Raw genomic sequence first — 19,134 nt, forward strand, 5'->3', positions numbered from 1 at the left:
GCTCCGACTCCACCCGTTAACTTATTATTATCTATTCAAGTGTTATCTGTCCCTCCCAGTATTTTGTGCACCTTGATATTACTCTCTAGTATTCTCTCCAGTTTTCCACACCCCTGAAGAGTTAGTTTAAAGCCCACCTAACAACCTTCGCAAAAGGTCCCGCAAGGAACTCAGTCCCAGCTCTGTTCATGTACAACTCATCCGGCATGTACAGGTGCCATCTCCCCCAGAGCCAGTCCTAGTGTCCCGGTAATCTAAAGCCCTCCCTGTTGCATCATCTTTCCGGCCACATTTTCATCCACTTTATCCTCTTATATCTGTACTCACTCGCTTGTAGCACTGAGAGTAATCCAAAGATTACTACTTTTGAGGTCCTGCTTGCTAATATTCAACCTAGCTCCCTAAATTCTGTCTGCAGGACCACATCCCCCTTCCCACATAAGTCATTGGTACCAATGTGGACCACAACCTCTGGCTGTTCATCCTCCCTCAGGAGAATGTCCTGCAGCTGCTCAATGACTTCCTTGACCCTGGCACCAGGGAGGCAACATACGACCCTGAAATCATGTCTACAGCCACAGGAATGCCCGTCTGCTTCCCCAACTAGCGAATCCCCTATCACTATTGCTCTCCTTTACTTCTTCCTCCCCTTCTGTACAGCCAAGCCACTGGTGGTGCCACAAACTTGGCTCTGACTGCACTCCTCTGAGGAACCAACACCCTCACCATTATCCAAAATAGAAAACCAATCCGTGAACGGGACCCCAGAGGACTCCTACACTATCTGCCTGGTTCTATTGGACTGTCTGATGGTCACCCATTCCCTTTCTGCCTCCTAAGCTGCAGTGTGACCACCTCTCTGAACATGCTATCCACATAGTTCTCAATCTTGCTGATGTGTCACAGTGACTCCAGCCATCGCTCAAGCTCTGAGACCCATTGCTCAAGTTTCTGCAGCTGGTAGCACTTCCTGCTCTTCCTATGGTCACCTAGGCCACCATCAGTGTCCACGACTTCTCACATATTACAGGACAAGCATTATACACAACTGAGCTGCCCTGCCATGTCTTAACTTTACTTCCCTTATGTTAACTTTATTTTACTTTGGTTTACTTATATTGCTTTACATTACTGGCCCTGACTATCCCTTATTCCTAGTGTTCCTTCTCAAATCCAAGTAGCTATTTCTTTAAAAACAATGCACTTTTCTAATTTGCAGCAATTTAAAGTGTTCTGGTACAGTTGATGGTAAATGCTGAGCTGCTCAAATCCCAAAGGGAAACTTGAAACAACTGCCAAAACTGTTTTGCAATATGTATTCAGTAGTAAATTCAGTGGTAAAAAGTCTTATAGGTTTCTTACAAAACTAAGTTAAACCTTTATTGATAGAAGAAGTGATTTTAAGTACACACATAGATCAACAAAATTACTACTATGATAACTTCTAAATCCCTAGTTAACATAACTCCCACTTACACTTTCATTAAGGCAACAGTAAGACAAAAATATTTTAAAAGACCCAGGTAAAGAAACAAGATACCCTGAACAATCCAATTCAAAGTGAGTTTTTTTAACTTCAGTTCTTTATAGACAGCAGCTTGAGGCATAGATGCTGGAGGCTTTTTCAGACTTGTTTTAGATCTTAGAAAACCTGCCCTTACACACAAGCTTTGCTCCTTTATACATTTTCCCACTTTGAATGCAAATTCCCATTGATTCACTATGTCTTTGAACTTTACCTTTCTAATAATAAAATTAATCAAAGTACCAATTTTACCAGTAATCTTTGGGAGAAATAAACACATTGTTTCTTAACTTCTCCTGGTTAGGTGACACATTTCACCCCTCCTTTGAAATCAATCTAGTCTGGTTTATTTGAAAATGCAAATGTTCCCTTTACACCTATGTTTACCTACTTAACATTTCAAGCCTAGCTTATCTTCTGTCACATCAAAGCCATTAGACTAGCTGCCTTTAATTCAATTAATATAAAAACAAAAAACTGTGGATGCTGGAAATCCAAAACAAAAACAGAATTACCTGGAAAAACTCAGCAGGTCTGGCAGCATCGGCGGAGAAGAAAAGAGTTGATGTTTCGAGTCCTCAAGGGTCATGAGGACTCGAAACATCAACTCTTTTCTTCTCCGCTGATGCTGCCAGACCTGCTGAGTTTTTCCAGGTAATTCTGCTTTTGTTTTTAATTCAGTTAAGTCAGACACACAAACACAGACATAAGACACTACCTAACAGCAGGTTCTTACGAACCAATTAAATTATGGTTTTCCTGAGATGTCACTATTTGATTTTTTTTCAAATTCAGCCCCAAAGGTGAGGTTTATATCCGGGTCCATTTTTGCTCAGCTGCTCCTGTTCTTGACTATTCCTATTATTTCCCCCATGCACTGAATTCCCATGTGAGCCTAATTCGTCTCCGTCTGGCATAGTCATCTTTCTCCCTTCATGCACGCCTTACTGACTTGGCAGTTTGAATGTCTGTCACTTTTATAGACCCTCTGATGAGTCACTAGATAGTTTAGCTTCCTGTTATAGTAATTAATACCTCTTGAACCAACTGCTTTCAGGTGATTAACAGATAACTGCCACTCCAGGCGATTCTCCACTTAATGAGCTAGCCCAACTTACTTATGTCTGATTTTGATTCTTAATCTATAGTTAAACCTGAAAAGGACTTACTAAAATTTACCACGTGAGCCTAATTCACTACTCACTCAGTCTCTGTCTCACTCCAGCATAATCACCTGTCTCCTCACGCGCGCCTTACTCTCAAGTCTATTCAATTAGATCATGGCGGATCTGTACTTTTACTCCATTTACGTGCCTTGGCTCTATATCATGTGGTACTCTTGCCTAACAAAAATCTACCAATCCCTGTTTTCAAATTTTCAATAGGCCTAGCCCCAACAGCTTCTTGTAGGAGGGAGTTCCACATTTGCACTATTCTTTGTATGCAGAAGTACTTCCTGACATCCTAACATTAAGTTAAGGTTATCCTTCCCTGTTTTGTAACTCTTTTGAGTACAAACATGTTTCCATCTGTTCCTATTCAGATGAAGTTACATTGTTTCATAATTTGCCATTGTGAGATTTGAACTTTTGATACTCTTTCGAGTACAAACCTGTTTCCATCTGTTTCAGATGAAGTCACATTGTTCCATAGTTTGCCATTGTGAGATTTGAACTCTTGATCTTGGGGTTACAAGCCCACTACCATAACCACTTGGCTATTTAGGCCAAGCCTCCCTTGTTTTGTACTATCCCATGAGAGGAAATGGGTTCAATCTATGCTATCAACTCATTTAATTGCCTTAAACACCTCAATCATATCACCTGTTAATCTTCTTTACTAGAGAGAATGCAAGCCTCATCTAATTTATTAACCTAACAATTTGATTTTTTAAATTCATTTTACAAGATGAGGGCATCCCTGGCTAAGCTAGCATTTATTGCCCATCCCTAATTGCCCTTGAGAAGGTAATGGTGAGCTACTTTCTGGAACCGCTACAGTCCCTGTGGTATACTCTTTAGAACGATCAACCTAAATTGAGTTGGTGTATTTGGTGACTGCTTTGGTGCCTTCAGAGAAGTTTGGCAAGTTTGGTGCTTTGGCCAGTTCCGTTGCACCCACAGTTGCTGGTAGGGAGGGAGTTCCAGGATTTTGACCCAGCGACAGTGAATTAATCGCAATATATTTCCAAGTCAGGATGGTGTGTGAGTCAATCTGTAGCAAGTGGGACAGCCGTAAAAGACTTAACTCAGACAATGATTAATAACCTGATGATTTGGCCCAAAGAGAAAGGAATCAACAGAGCTCAGGGAAAATGGCAGCATGTATCTTGCCAGGTTTGTCTCACTGTATCCAATGCAGTCTTAATCTACAATGGGGGCCAAAGAATCCAGATAAAGAGTAAATGTGAAGTAGAAGTTGGAATGCGACTACTTGTTCCACCTTCCACTCATGAATGCTTTTCCATTGTAGATGTGCAGTCCAGATGGGATGTTAACCCTGTGATCCAAAAATAATAGATGTATTTGTGGAGCTGGTGTGCCATCTTGATGAATTGGGCTTTCCATCAATTTAAATTTGATCTGTGGATGCCCACCACTGCAAGGATCCTTCAGTCTAATCCCAAAAAGAGGTAGAACAGATAATATGAACAGGAAACTGTTGAAATTCATAAGGCAAATGTCAAAAAAAGTCATTTTCAAACTTTAAATCTGCCCAAGAGAGAAGAGGAATGAGATTAATCCATTTAAACATCCTAAAGTCAGATTTTTCCAAGAAGTACGTTAATTTGTATATTTGAAATGACTATTTTGTCACCGTATTTAATTTAAAATATGTTAGGTGATCCTATGGCCTAAAACTCAAGACTATCTTTTTATTTATACTTTTATTAATTTTTATGTAATCAATATGACAGAGATCCATACTGAGGATACGATCTTTCACATTTGTCACTATGTGTTAAACAGTTCTAGATATCTTGTACGTTATCCAAACAATGTACTTCAGGAAAAAGTCTCCAACTGCAACATGCTAAATATTCATTTTCCACACCTGCCACATGTTTGGCCCAAGTTAGTGCCAATTGCATGAGATTATGGGCAGTTCTGTACTCAAAAGAGATTTTCCAAATTTAGTTTGTGCGCAAACGTTACAGCAAAAGGGAGCTTGGAGTCAGATTTGAACCCATACCATTCTCCAGATGAAAAGGCTTTGTACTAATCCACAACACCGCCTAATTACTACATCTTTAACAAACATAGTGACCCAGATCTTCAGAGCAGCAGCAAAAGCTGTTGGATTGTCACTGAGATTGAAAGTTCCACTAGCTCAATGCTGCTGTGCATTTCTCCTAGGCTTTTTCAATCCCGGCTTTCAGAAAAATGTGCAGTGCAACCTCCATTGGGGAATTCAGTCAAAGCAGAGTAGAGTTGGGGTAAGATGGAACACATACCCATTTTTTGTGGCATTAATTGGTGTCTGGTAAGTTTCAAGATCCAGTTTGAATGGATGGGTGAATGGGTGAGTTGCTGGGTAAGTTGATAAGTGGATAGGGGCTACGTGAGTGAGGTGGGTAAGTAGGTAGGGGGTTAGGTGGCTAAGCGGGTAGGGAGTAGGTGGGTAGCTGGTAAATGGGTATGTGGGTGTGGGTAGGGGTTAGATGAGTAAGTGGGTGTGTGGGTGATGTGTATAGGTGGGTGAGGTGGGTAAGCAGATAGGTGGGTGAGTGAGTAGTCGGGTTGAGGGTAGGCAGTTTGGGAGGTAGTCGGGTGGTCAGGGGTGGTGGTTGGGTGGGGTCGGGGGCGGTAGTCAGATTGGGTCATGGGGGTTATTTGGACGAGGGGTAGTTGGGTGGTAGCCAGGTTGGGTCGTGGGGATTATTGGGTTGAGGGGGTAATTGAGTGGTCGGGGGTGGTAGGCAGGTCAGGTCATGGGTGTTATTGGTTTTGGGGATAATTGGGTTATCGAATCTGGTCAAGGGGCATAGTGGATTTGGGGTGGTTGTTGTCAGTTGGTCATGGGGGTAGTCAGGTGATCAGGAGGATAGTCAAGGTGTCGTGGGGGGGGGGGTGGTGGGGGGCATGGGGGGCTGGGGGGTTGGTGTAGGGGGGTTGTTGGAGGAGTAATTAGGGAATTAGTTGTGTAGTTACCCAGATGTTAGACTGGGGTGGAATCATCCCAGATTTGCACAAAGTGCAGTAGCAGGCGGGTAAAATGACATTTTACCCATCGGCCACAATGGCAGTTTCTCATGCCATATTGCCCCAAACCCATCATATTAATTACACATTCCCAGGAACCATGCCATTTCAATGGCGGACGGGCTCTGATTTGCCCGCCACATCATCACCTAGCCGTTTCATCATGCAAGGCGCCACATTTAAAGTACAATCACTTCCAGCCCAGGACTGCTGCAAATAAGGCTTGGCCCAGGAAGGCAAGAAGACTGTAGCCCCCAGGTTTAGTGTCGCATCCCTCAAGCGCCCCTATGACACTGTGGAGGCATGCTGTGATGTCCTCTGGCCACAAGAGAAGCAGCTACATTACCACTCTGGCTTGGTAGGCTGTGGCAGTGGTGGTCAGTGCCAATGCTGCACAGAAGAGGCTGGCCATTCAATGCAGATAGAGGATGAATGATCTCATCTGTGCCTCCAGGGTAAGGCAACCATCTCATCACTCTAAATTCACACATTCACTGGCATCTCACTTATTGCCAGCTCAAGGGACATCACCACTCACTGTCTCACATACACCGTCACATCTCCATCTGGCCTCTTCTCCTCTGGAGACTGCCTCCTCAGCCCTCATTATTTTGAGGCCAGTTCCACAGATCAACTTGTGTCCCCACCCAAAACCTGGGATTCCCCCCTTACCCAGTACAACCCTTGCCCTGCAGCGTCTTCCCTTACCTGAGGTCACTTCTCCCCCTTCCCCAAGTAAGCCCTAGCCCTGTAGCCATACAAAGCCAACCCTGCTTTATGATTGTTCTGGTAGGTAGAGACCTACCCACAAGCCCCACTAAAAGTGATGAGGTGCTGTCTGCGAAGCCTGGCACTGATGACTGCAACTACTGCCCGAAGCAAGGTAGGCAAACAAACCTCGAACTCCCGAGCAAAGTGCAGCTCACCAGGTGCATGCCCAGTTCAGTTGTGAAACACAGTGACATGATGGGCAGACGATCCAGCTGGTGGGGGGGGATGAGTCCAGTGGGCTAGCCTTATAATGATATGCAGATGTATTACAATCAGGTTCCTGACATCCAATGGTGGGAAATGCTGTCCACCATTGATGGGCTGAGCGGATGATTGCAAATTGGTTTCATGTCATCACGAAACCGCTCTTTGGCTTTCTCACCATATTGTCCACTCACTCCGCCAAGCACACCCAGCAACAGCAGGCATGGAAAATTCTGCCCTGGGTTTTAGTCTCTCTAACATTTCCTGGGTAACTACCATGGAACTGTCTAAATCTCCATCTCTAATTCAGAGTCAGAGACATTCACGGAGGGTCCCTGGGAGCAGGGAAACTGACCATCTGAAGTTGAAACTTCCTGGGCAATTCCCACAGAGGTCGGTGCATCAGGACTTCCATCTACCTTTCATAGTATGTTGGGTTTCTGACAACCTGGACACCGGAAGATTTAGCCCAGTGCTTCTTTGTCTTAGGGAACAGGCTGTGACCTAATTTCACAAAAAACCTCATCTCTCACTTGGGGCTGATTCTGTTAATATTGCATCTTTTATCATATGGTTTCCCTGCCAGACAAAAACCAGGAATAAATGGAACTGGACTTTGCTGTGCAACTATATTGAACGAATATAGTTTTTAAATGCTAAGTGAACTACAATAACTGAATGTTTTGCTGATACTTTATTCAAATGTTTGTCAGTTTATACTCTTCAGTTCTCAAAAGGTATTTTTAACACAAATTGTTCTCACAGGAACACATTTCTATTGCAGATTATAAGACAAGGGCAATTCCTTGTTGACAGGCACCATGGATGCACATGCAAGCCTGGAAGATATTCTCTCCTTTCATTGCAATCCTACTGCACACCTGATGGAGAAAAATGTCATTGCCATACTGGGCCAAGAACACACCCAGCAGTTCCTTTACACTTACCAAGCGATTTCCTTGTAAAAGTTACAGTGGGCAAAGAAATTCAAGCGTCACTACTTTGTGTTTGGCAAACCTCTTTGTGGTTAGGAAGGAAGAAGACCCAGAAAAGTTATGCAGCATGTTTATGATGTTGTCACACACAAGGAGTGCAATGGTGTATTTATATGGGGTTAATGACCTAGAAAGTCAAATATGCCATACCCATTTCTCAGACTAAATGAGCGCTTAGGTGTTCAATATGACATGCCCAGGAAGTGTATGTTCATTTTAGGCCAGAAATGTGCCTTCATCTTACTGGATAGGTTTGTCCATTGGCATCTAGTGTTCACGTCAAGACTATGGAAAACATTGAATAATACATTCAAATGCTACAGAATTAATTTCTATGCACTTCCTCCAGTATAGTTTACTCTGGGGAAATTCAACATTGCTGCCTTTTGAGCACTGAATGTTGCTCAATGACAATGGAAGTCACAGATAAATTCCTTAATATCATAGAGCTAATTTCACAACCTAAGTTCCTTAGATTCTGGAAAAGCCCCAGAGGATTGGAAAATTGCCAATGTAACACCCTTATTCAAAAAGGAAGGAAGACAAAAAACATGTAACTATAGGCCAGTTAGCTTAACATCTGTAATTGGAAAATGTTACAGTCTATTATAAAGGATGTAATAGCAGAGCATTTAGAAATGCATAATACAATCAAGCAGAGTCAGCTTCATGAAAGGGAAATCATGCCTGACAAATTTATTAGAATTCTTTGAGGAGGGAACAAGCAGGATAGATAAAGGGGAACCAGTAGATGTAATATATTTGGATTTCCAAAAGGTGTTCAATAGGTACCACACATAAGGCTACTTAATAAGATAAGAGCCCATGGTGTTGGGGTTAGTATATTAGCATGAATAGAGAACTAGCTAACTAATAAAAGACAGGGAGTTGGGTTACGGGTTGGGGGGTGGGGGGCATTTTCAGTGGCAATGCTGCACAGAAGAGGCTGGCCATTCAATGCAGATAGAGGATGAATGATCTCATCTGTGCCTCCAGGGTAAGGCAACCATCTCATCACTCTAAATTCACACATTCACTGGCATCTCACTTATTGCCAGCTCAAGGGACATCACCACTCACTCTCTCACATACACCGTCACATCTCCATCTGGCCTCTTCTCCTCTGGAGACTGCCTCCTCAGCCCTTGTTATCTTGAGACCACTTCCATAGATCAACTTGTGTCCCCACCCAAAACCTGGGATTCCCCCCTTACCCAGTACAACTCTCGCCCTGCAGCGTCTTCCCTTACCTGAGGTCACTTCTCCCCCTTCCCCAAGTAAGCCCTAGCCCTGTAGTCATACAAAGCCAACCCTGCTTTATGGCTGTTCTGGTAGGTAGAGACCTGCCCGCAAGCCCCACTAAAAGTGATGAGGTGCTCTCTGCGAAGCCTGGCACTGATGACTGCAACTACTGCCCGAAGCAAGGTAGGCGACCTTACTGAAACATATAAGATTCTTAGCGGACTTGATGGGTAGTTGCTGAGAGGTTGTTTCCCCTTCTGAGAGAATCTAGGACCAGAGGTCATAATCTCAGAATAAAGGGTTGCCCATTTAAAAGAGAGATGAGGAGGAATTTCTTCTCTCAGAGTGTAGTCAATCTGTGGAATTCTTTACCGCAGAGAGCTGTAGAGGCTGGGTCGTTAAGTATATTCAAGACTGAGATAGACTGATTTTTAATCAGTAAGGGAGTCAGGGTCTATGGGAAAACGGCAGGAAAGTGGAGTTGAGGATTATCAGATCAGCCATGATCTCATGGAATGGTGGAGCAGACTTGATGAGCTGAATGGCCTACTTCTGCTCCTATGTCTTATAGTCTTATGGTCTTGTTGAGGTGAGGCTTTGTGCTGGGAGTGCAGATCACTGAATTCACCACAGTATTGCCTACTTACAGTGAGGTCTCCTCTGCATATGGGGCCTCAAATACAGATAAGGTGACCTCTTGGCTGTACACCATTATTCTGTCTACAAGTGCAGTCCACATATCAATATGGTGCGTAAAATGTAACTTCCCTCCCTATTCCCACTTTAACCTCTACAACATCTTTGGTCTTCTAGGCTATTTCAACCACATTCAATACAAACCTTTTCTAGTGGACATGCTTTCTAGTCTGAATATCAACTTCAGGCCTTAGTTTCCTCCCAGTTTCTTGGAAGCGGATGGGTCTGTGAATGCATGATGAGGCCATTGGGTTCAGGCAAGGAGAGGCAGGAGAATACTCTCGTGGTAAAACATTTGTCAGAACATAGTTTTGCTGGGATCTGCATCAAATTTGCTGGCCTGTCTTTTTGGGGATGGAGCACTATTGTTCTTAGCAATTTTAATTTTAGTTTTTAATTGCATTTTTCTTTTTATTTATTACATTTTAAAAATAAATGTCTTAACTTCTTTTCTTGCTATCATTGTCATGCCTTTTCAATTCCTTAAAGACATATTTCTTGTATCTTTTCTTTCAATGCATTTTCATTGTGAGGGTTGGTTAGCTTAGGTAGCTAAAGTGTGGTGCAGAATGGATCTAACAGTGTGGGTTCAATCCCCATACCAGCTGTGGTAGTTCATGGAGGCTTGCCTTGCTCCACACTTGAAGTGGAGTAGTGCCCCTTGAGTCATATGACCACTTGTTTCTGTCTAACAGAGAGAGATGTCTATGGTTCTTCATAGACTATGGCTAATTATAAAAAATACCAATGCATTTTCATTGCTTCACTGAGATTCTTTCCTGATTAACAACTAGTTTTCACCTCTTCCTGGGTTTTCATAAAAAACTGCTTCCTGGCTATTAAAAGAAATATCTTCTCTCAGCAATGGGAGCCGATATTTCTGCCTCTTGACTTGTTCCTGTTGTTTTGTTCCTCTCTCTCCTCTTTTGCTTTGATCTGTCCTGTTAAGAAACTAATTTTTCTTCCAGTTCTGACAGGAGGTCTGCATCTGAAATGTGTACTCTACTCTTCACAAATGCTGAAAAAACTGCTGCGTACTTCCAGGAGTTTCTGTTTTCATTTTAAATCCTAACAGAACTCAACTGTACAGGTTATTGTAGAATAATGGGGCCAAGTAAACCTGAGAAGTAGATTAATGTAAATTAAAACCTAATCACTCCCATTCACTCCCAATAATATGTATTATAGTGAGTTAACAAGGACAGCTAACACTAGATCAGACCTACAGAACAGGTTATTGTTGTAAATTAGTAGAACTTGGAACCACTGATAAATAATTTTGAATATTCTCTGAAATACTTCTACACTTATAAAACTGAAGGCAATCAAAAATCATTATACTGTTAATGAAGTCTGTTAATGCAAATTGAAGAATTCAATAACTATAATGAGAAAACTGAACTGGCTTTCCTTTGAAGATATTTTAACAAATATTAGTAGGCCTCATTGACTTTGCATAATTTCCTGTGTGGAGATCATCATGTGTTTACTGAATTATCAATGTCAAATAATGACTTCCAGGAAAGTCTGCGGTGGGGAGGGGCAGGGGGTGGGAGCTAGAATGACACATCAATGTTTTATCCATATGCTTCACTAATACTCAAAAATATATTTCTATATCAAATGTTGATTAATATAATGTATCACAAACATATATGTATTTAACTTTTTTGGAATGCATCACATGAATACAAAGTTGTCCAGACCTCTTGTCTTCATGGACCCATTTATTTGCAAACGATGAAACCACATACAAACATACATAAAATGTGCTACCTGGCAACATTGCTAAATTAAAATATTATTTTGTGCAAATAATTTCACGTAAAAATACTTCCTAGCTACAGACTTAAATTGAAAGTTAATTTTCTGCAATTAAAGGCATCAACTGGCATATTAATATATTGTGGCAAATAGAAATTGTTTCACTATATCTTCATAGGCAAAGACAGCTGGTGTTTATTGGCCATGTTTGGCTGATGAGCTATAATTTGGGCATCTCAGCGTTGATAGGTTGTTCAACAAGATTGACATTTATTCATGATGAATTCACCAATGATTAATATGCTATAAGGCTGCAAATGAGGTGTGCTAAGCTATCTACATTGCCTGATTAAAAAGACAACGTTATGTAGTTGTTCAACTGGAGCTTATTGTCTGTTATTTTGTAATTGACTTTCAAATTGATAAACATACCATGAGGTCTTTCTAATTGAGCTACTTTGGTTATAATCTTCCAGCTGCTTTGATATAAAGGCCTGATTTCCTAGTTGACCCCAGTGGTTGAATTGAATGGACTAATTGCCAAGAAACTTAACACCTGCTGAAATGAGAATCAACCCCGTAGCATTTTGTTTGTAGTTCAGACTTGTTAAAATGATTTTCAATTATTGGAAAAGAGATATTAAACTAAGAATGTGCTTTTATGCAATGTTGTATCTCTGTCAGCAAACAGCATTGTTACTCTTGTGTATTTGGAGTAGTTTCAATATCCACCAGTGAGGTATGCTGGCAGACAGACTAATGATATACTAATGGTACAGAAACAAATGTTCCTGGACAGATGTCAAGATTCCACAAACTGCTGATAATTGGCATTGCTTTAAAGAGGAAATGAAAATAGCCTTTACAGCTTCAGCATGTGGGATTTAATTATGAGGTAGGCCAAATGGATGAATGCTTTATTAATTCCTACCACTTGATTTTTACAAATTTACTCTAAAAATTTACACAGATTTTATTCAAAGTACAACAGTGAAGAATAAAATCTGTGTACTGTGCGGTGCTGCTATTTATGATGCATAAGCATAGCAAGTACTATCAATTTCCACATCATATCCATGCCATGCCATGGCATTATAGAAAGGCAGGGAGAAACAAGTGACCTTTAAAGCAGCATGACTTTTGTTGCCTTGATCCATCAGCACCAATAATAGCAGCTCAAGCAAAGTCAGAGTAAGAAGGGAAAGTCATATTATTTGTGTCAAAAAAGGTAGCAAAAGTGACTCAAAATCTATAGGCCAATGAGTTTGACATCTATTGTGGGCAAATTTATGGAAATCCTTATTAAGATAAGATTAAAAGAGATAGCCAATACCAGTTCATGAAGGGGAGTTCTTGCTTTAATTTATTGGTTTTCTGTAAGGATGTGATAAAGGAGAGGGAGGAGTAAGGCAGTGGGTGTGCTGTTATTGGATTTCAGTAAGACCTTTCATACAGTTCGTCTGGAAAGGCCGGTATGAAAAACAAAGATCAGAATGAATGTTGACACCTATGTGTCAGCCATGAGTGAGGTGCAGTGTTAACTTGTGATTTTATTTTACCTGCAAACTGTAGAAAACAATCTATCTACTGATCAACTATAGAAAAAGAAGTCTCCTTCGTACAACATGATTATTTTGTTAGCAAAATGCAGTTACTGGAGGTCGAGGATAGTTATATAATGGAAATTATGTGTGTAAAGTTTATTCCAGTCACTTGCATCAGGCTTGACTGATGGTGGAATTACCCAATCATCTGCAAACTGGTCAATAAGGAAAACAGGACATAGCGGAAATACTTTATAATGGATAATATAATTGATTTACTGATGAAACCTTGAAGGGATCGTCATCAGCATGGGAGAATGTTACCAGTGGGGTCCCACAGGGCTGATTTTGGGACTCTTTTGTTTAATACCTTCATAAATTATTTGGAACTAGGGGTCACAAGTGCAGTGGTTAAATTTTCAGATAATAGTAAAGCTAATGAATGTGATAGACTGCAAAGCTGAGCAAGATAAGCTGCAGGAGTATTTGAATATACTTGGGAATTGGGCAAATAGGAGGCAGGTGAAACTCAGTGTAGAGAAATACAAAGTTATTCACAAGGGGAAAAAAATCGTGAAGAGACTATTATTTTGCTAGAAAGAAAGTGAATGGAAAATGATTGCCAATAAGTTGAAGGTATTGCAACAATACTCAGTGGCAGTAAGTGAAACAGCTCAGGTTTTGGGATACATTTAAATATAAATATTGTGCCAAAAAAGTGATATAGTTCTGCCACTTTATAAATCATTGACTCAACAGCACATAGAATATTTTGAACATTCTGGTCTCCACATCACAAAAGGATACTGCAGTTACTGAGACAACACAGAAGGGACTAATCAATGATTCAGTAGTTGGAAGGAATTATGTTATGATGAGTGATTACATAAATTGGACATGTTCTCACTGGGAAGGAGATGGTTGAAAGGTGGTATGATTGCTCTTCTAGGATTCTAAATGGTCTCGGTAATGTAGAACATGATAAGCTTATTCATCTTGCCCAGAAAAGAGGACATGGTCTGTGCACGAAGAAGATAAATTAAAAATGAATTTACAGGAACATGGGCCATATTTTTAACCCTCACAAGGAGATGGTTGGGGGTGGGGGATGTTGGGTTTTACGATCAGGTGAGAAGTGGTAGATTGGTTCCACACTCCTTCCGCCCCTCAGCTGACTGCAGCACATGATTTTTTTAAGGAATTTGCTTGCCCATTCAGTGAGTGTTTAACTGTTTAAATGCTGTGACTGTAAAATGCACACGTAGACAGGTTTTCGTGTAAATTTTAAAAGAACAGAAAATAGCATAAATTGCACTAACACTCGATGTAAATAAAAATAATAAAAAATACTCCAGCTCTCAATCACACATACATTCAAGAGTTCAAATAAGTTACAATGTGGTAGAGTAGGTTAAATTGTTTAAGACTCCAAAAAAAGTCAATTGTATATAGATCCTGTGGATTGACAACCTGGATGGTTTCAGTTTGGGCTTCATGGTCTTTTTGGATTCTGCATTGAGATGATTTAAAGATGTTGACAGATGATTTATGTCTCCTCTTCTAGAGTCAGTAGCTGCTGTGTTGACATTTAAGATGCTGTCTGTGGCGTGTGGCTGGTTAAAAAACAGGCACAAGCTTGCAGGATAGCTGGAAAGAGGGAGAGAGTGCCAACTCATGGTCTCTTGGGTCTCACTCTGACTGGCCTGGAAGGAAAGTTATTTCTTAGAACACAAACAGGATTAACTTGCTCATTACACAATCTCCTCTTACAAACTGGCCAGTTATCCAAACAAGACTATTGTAAACAAAAACAGAATTACCTGGAAAAACTCAGCAGGTCTGGCAGCATCGGCGGAGAAGAAAAGAGTTGATGTTTCGAGTCCTCGTGACCCTTCGACAGACTATTGTAAGCTGGTCCCAAGTCCTTTGTTTAAAAATGATTAGATTATATGGCCGGTGGAATTCTTTCTCAGCCGGAGTGCATTGTCCAAAGTGATGGAGTCTAATCGCTTGATCCACACCTAGCTGAATGCCTGGATGTTTTGTGAATGATTCAGGAGATGGGTCATTCACACTCATCTGGCTCGCTCAGCCTGGCTGGCCTTGTCCATTCTGAAATGAATAAATGTCATTACCTGCTTGAACAGAGCATCAGTCACCAGCTTGTTGGAGCTGTGGACAGCTGATTGGGACACTTCACAAAGATCGCCCACAGAGCCCTGGAAAGAGCCAGAGCTGTACAAGTTGAGGACCTACAGAGCCACTGGCATGGAGGTGATCTCAGGCCCAATCATTTGACAAATGGATGTCACTGTCTCCCTGGAGAGGAGGACACTCCTTTGGCATTGCATCTCGGACATATTGAGGTACCTACATCGCTGCCTGAAAACCCTAGCAGCAGGATAGTGGCATCTTCTGTGGCCCCTTACACTTTGGACGAATAGCAGGGCTCCACCAGAGCAGTCCTAGCAGCAGGTGCATTGCTTCAGCATGCTGATTGTCTGCTCAGTCACATTTCATGAAGAAGGATAGCTTTCATTATTTGCATGCCGCCTGTGTGGGTGGGTTGTGCACCAGAGTAATTAGCCATGCTGTCAGCATTTAGCCCTTGTCACCCAGTAGACAACCAATAGACAGAGAGTAGAATCCCTTTTGATTGCATTACATTTCAGATTTGAAATGAGGCACCCACAAGGTGACGTACATACAGTCAGTTTCACCCTGCACCATGGGGAAGCCTGCAAACCTCCCCAAGCTGCACTCTTGCTCTGCCCACTGTTCTTTGGCAGGAGCGAAAGAAATATAGTTAGCTCTTTTTGAATAGAGAGAGATCTTTCTTATGCAACAGTGGATGGTAAACTGGGGGTTGCTGCAAATATCCTCAGCACTGGCTTGGACCATGTGGACCCTTCCAGGTGTCAGACAGCCTTCTGTAACCCTGATAATGGGGATTGTGCTCTCCACTGGTGGCACCTCTTCTGAGGAGGAAGAGAGGGGCCAAGGGAGAGTAGGTCAGGTGTCCCTATGCAGCTTCCAGTGGGAGGAGCGACTGCATTGGAAGGCTGGTTCAGTATTCATCGACTAGAGTTCATGTCATTTAGACAACAGCCTGCAGAATCCATAGATCACTTTGTCAGTAGATGTAGAGAAAAGGGTAGGTACTATCATTTTTCAGACACAAAGCAAGCAGACAGAATTGTTGAGATGGTGGCCACATGTACACCAATGGAAGTGTTCCAGAAAGATCTGCTAGACAAGCCCAAAATGAATAGCATTGAGGTCTACTCAAAGAAGGACATAAGTACGAAGTGATCCTCGAAGGTCAACGAAGCCTACAAGTCCTAAGTACAACTCAAATTGTTGACACACTTACTAGAACACCCAAACCTAGCATAACATGTGGAAAGTGTGGCCTTCTGCTTACATCAAGAAAATGCCCAGCTTTCCAGCAATTCTGCAAGACATGTGCAGAAAAAGACATCAGCAGAGGCAGTGCACTAGAGCAAAGGCTGATGCAGCCAAAAATAACCGTACATCGATCCAAATAGACCGTACACAATGGATACCTTAAGCAATAAGAATGACCATTGGTAACCTGTCAGCAACATATACATGAGGTGATTGACAAACCAGAAAATGATGATGTGCATGATGAGATGAAGAACAGTGAGTATGTTTCACACCAACAACCTTGTGAAAAACATAGATGCCATCTCACTGTTCGAAGTGTTTGCCAAGATTCAAATTATCCACCCTAAGAAAGTTGGTAGCTACTTGTTATTGGCCAAGATCAACACGGGGCAAGTGCCAATGTACTACCTCTGCAAATTCTAAAAGACATGTATTCACAGACGTGGAGGGCCACGGTGAAATTTACTGCTGTTGAACTCTCAGCATACATCAATTCACCAATTCCATGTGCAGGTTCCATGGTCCTGGAGGGCAGGTACAATCAGTCCTTCTGAGTGTCACAAATGTTCTACATCAGGGAGACCAAAGGCCCAATGATTGTAGGTCTATCAGCATGCCATGACCTCACACTGGTGATAATCCATGGAATCAGTCGGATCTCATACAGCAGATCAACCTTGGAAACTACTCCTATCACCTCAGTTCAGCACCTAACATCAAAATATCTGGAATGTTTTGACAAAATTGGCAGTTTCAAAGGAGCTACAACATTACACTTACAGGAGAATGCAAGTGCATCAATTGATAGGGATCATTTTGCACAATGCAAATGCCAGCAACCACAAGAAGAGACAGTGAAAGATTCTACATTAGAGAAACTGAAAAACCATCATTGAAGGATGGCTAGATTCAATTCAGTGTTTCCAAGAAAACATGAGACCATTTTGGCCTCATCAGGGCAAGTTAAGCATCTCCCAGGGAATCATTTTTAAAGGCAGGCAGGTCATCACACCGGAATTTTTGTGACATGATATTCTTCAACAACTTCGTCACTCGCACAAAGGCATAGATCAGATGAGAAGACTTGCAAGAGTCTATTGGCAGGGTATGAACAATGACATTGAAATTGCCGTCAAGAAGTGTCAAGCATGTCAAGAGCATATGCCAAGTCAGCACAAAGAACCACTCATTCCACATGAGGTTCCTACTCATCCTTGTTCCAAAATCACATCCAACCTCTTTGGTGCCCATGGCGCTGACTTCATCATCATTGTTGACTTCTTTACCAAGTTCCCGATTATTTGACAATTGCACACAATGTCGACCATAATTGTTGAGCACTCTTTAAGTACTAATTTCAGTTTATTTACTGTGTCCAGAGAGATCATTACAGATAATGGACCACAATTTATTGGTAAGCCATTTCAGGAAATGTGTGAGAAGTGGAATATCACACGACTTCTTCTCCTCATTACCCTAGATCTAACAGCCTAGCTGAATGACTGATTCACATGGTGAAATTCCTAATTCTCAAATGTAGACAGACCCAGCAAGATCTACGCATTACAATGCTACATCTGAGAGTGACACCTTTAAGTGCAACTATTCCATCACCAGCAGAGCTTATGTTTGGCAGACCAGTGTATACCAATTTACCTTCTCTTACCCATTCTACTCTCTCAGAAATTAGAGATCAATTTTTAGAAAGGCAAGAGAAGATGACCAACGTGCATGATAAGAATGTGGGTAAAGAATTGCCAAGATTACAGTTGGGACAACAAGTTTGCATCCAAGATCCAACAGGAGGTATGTGGCAACCAGCCAAGCTAACAATGACTTGTTTGGAACCAAGGTCCTATGAAATCATAACATAAAAAGGTGCAATGGTGAGACGTAAGTGAAGTCAAATCAGATCCATTCCAGCTCCTCGACTACCGTACAGTCTAGCGCAAGATCCCAAAAGCAACCAGGAACAACATCCAAGAATGACAATCCCCAGACCACTGTGAGCAGTTAGGGAAACCTCCAGACAAGGTAACCATCACACGATCTGGGTGTGCCAGCAGATTACCTCTGCGCTTTTGAGACTCATAGATTCATCATAGAGTCATAGAGGTCTACAGCACAGGAAAAGGCCCTTCGGCCCATTAAGTCTGCGCTGATCAAACAAGTACCTAACTATTCTAATCCCATTTTTCAGCACTAGGCCCATAGCCTTGTATGCCACAGCATCGCAGGTGCACATCCAAATACTTCTTAAATGTTATGAGGGTTTCTGCCTCTACCACCCTTTCAGGCAGTGAGTTCCAGATTCCCACCACCCTCTGGGTGAAAATATACAGCTTTATGCACTTATGTAATGGTAACTAAACATGCACATGTGTTGTAAATGCTTATACTTCTTTAAAGGGGGGAATGTATCTTTAAAAAGGAGGATGTTGTAATATGCCTTTAAGGGATAGCAGCTGTTACAACCTATCCCTGGGCGAAGTCCCCCAATTTGTTATGATCCCAGATGAGATACCTCAAATTGTTATGCTCCTGGATGAGGAACCAGGCTTCCTTGAGACAAAGAAGGAGTAAGTTTATTAGTTACTAAAACACCAAGAAAAAATAATAAAAATGTAGCACACATACATACAGATTAGAAATGAGAGATTGAGTCCAAAAATAAAAGTTTTTTAAAAAATATGAATCAGCCTTTGGCTTGTCCATGAAGAATAGATGGTAACATGTTGCACCCGTGAAATTGGGTAATTCCGGTAGGGCTGACTTTGACA

Source organism: Carcharodon carcharias, chromosome 18, assembly GCF_017639515.1.
Source record: "Carcharodon carcharias isolate sCarCar2 chromosome 18, sCarCar2.pri, whole genome shotgun sequence".
NCBI classification, from domain to species: Eukaryota; Metazoa; Chordata; class Chondrichthyes; order Lamniformes; family Lamnidae; genus Carcharodon; species Carcharodon carcharias.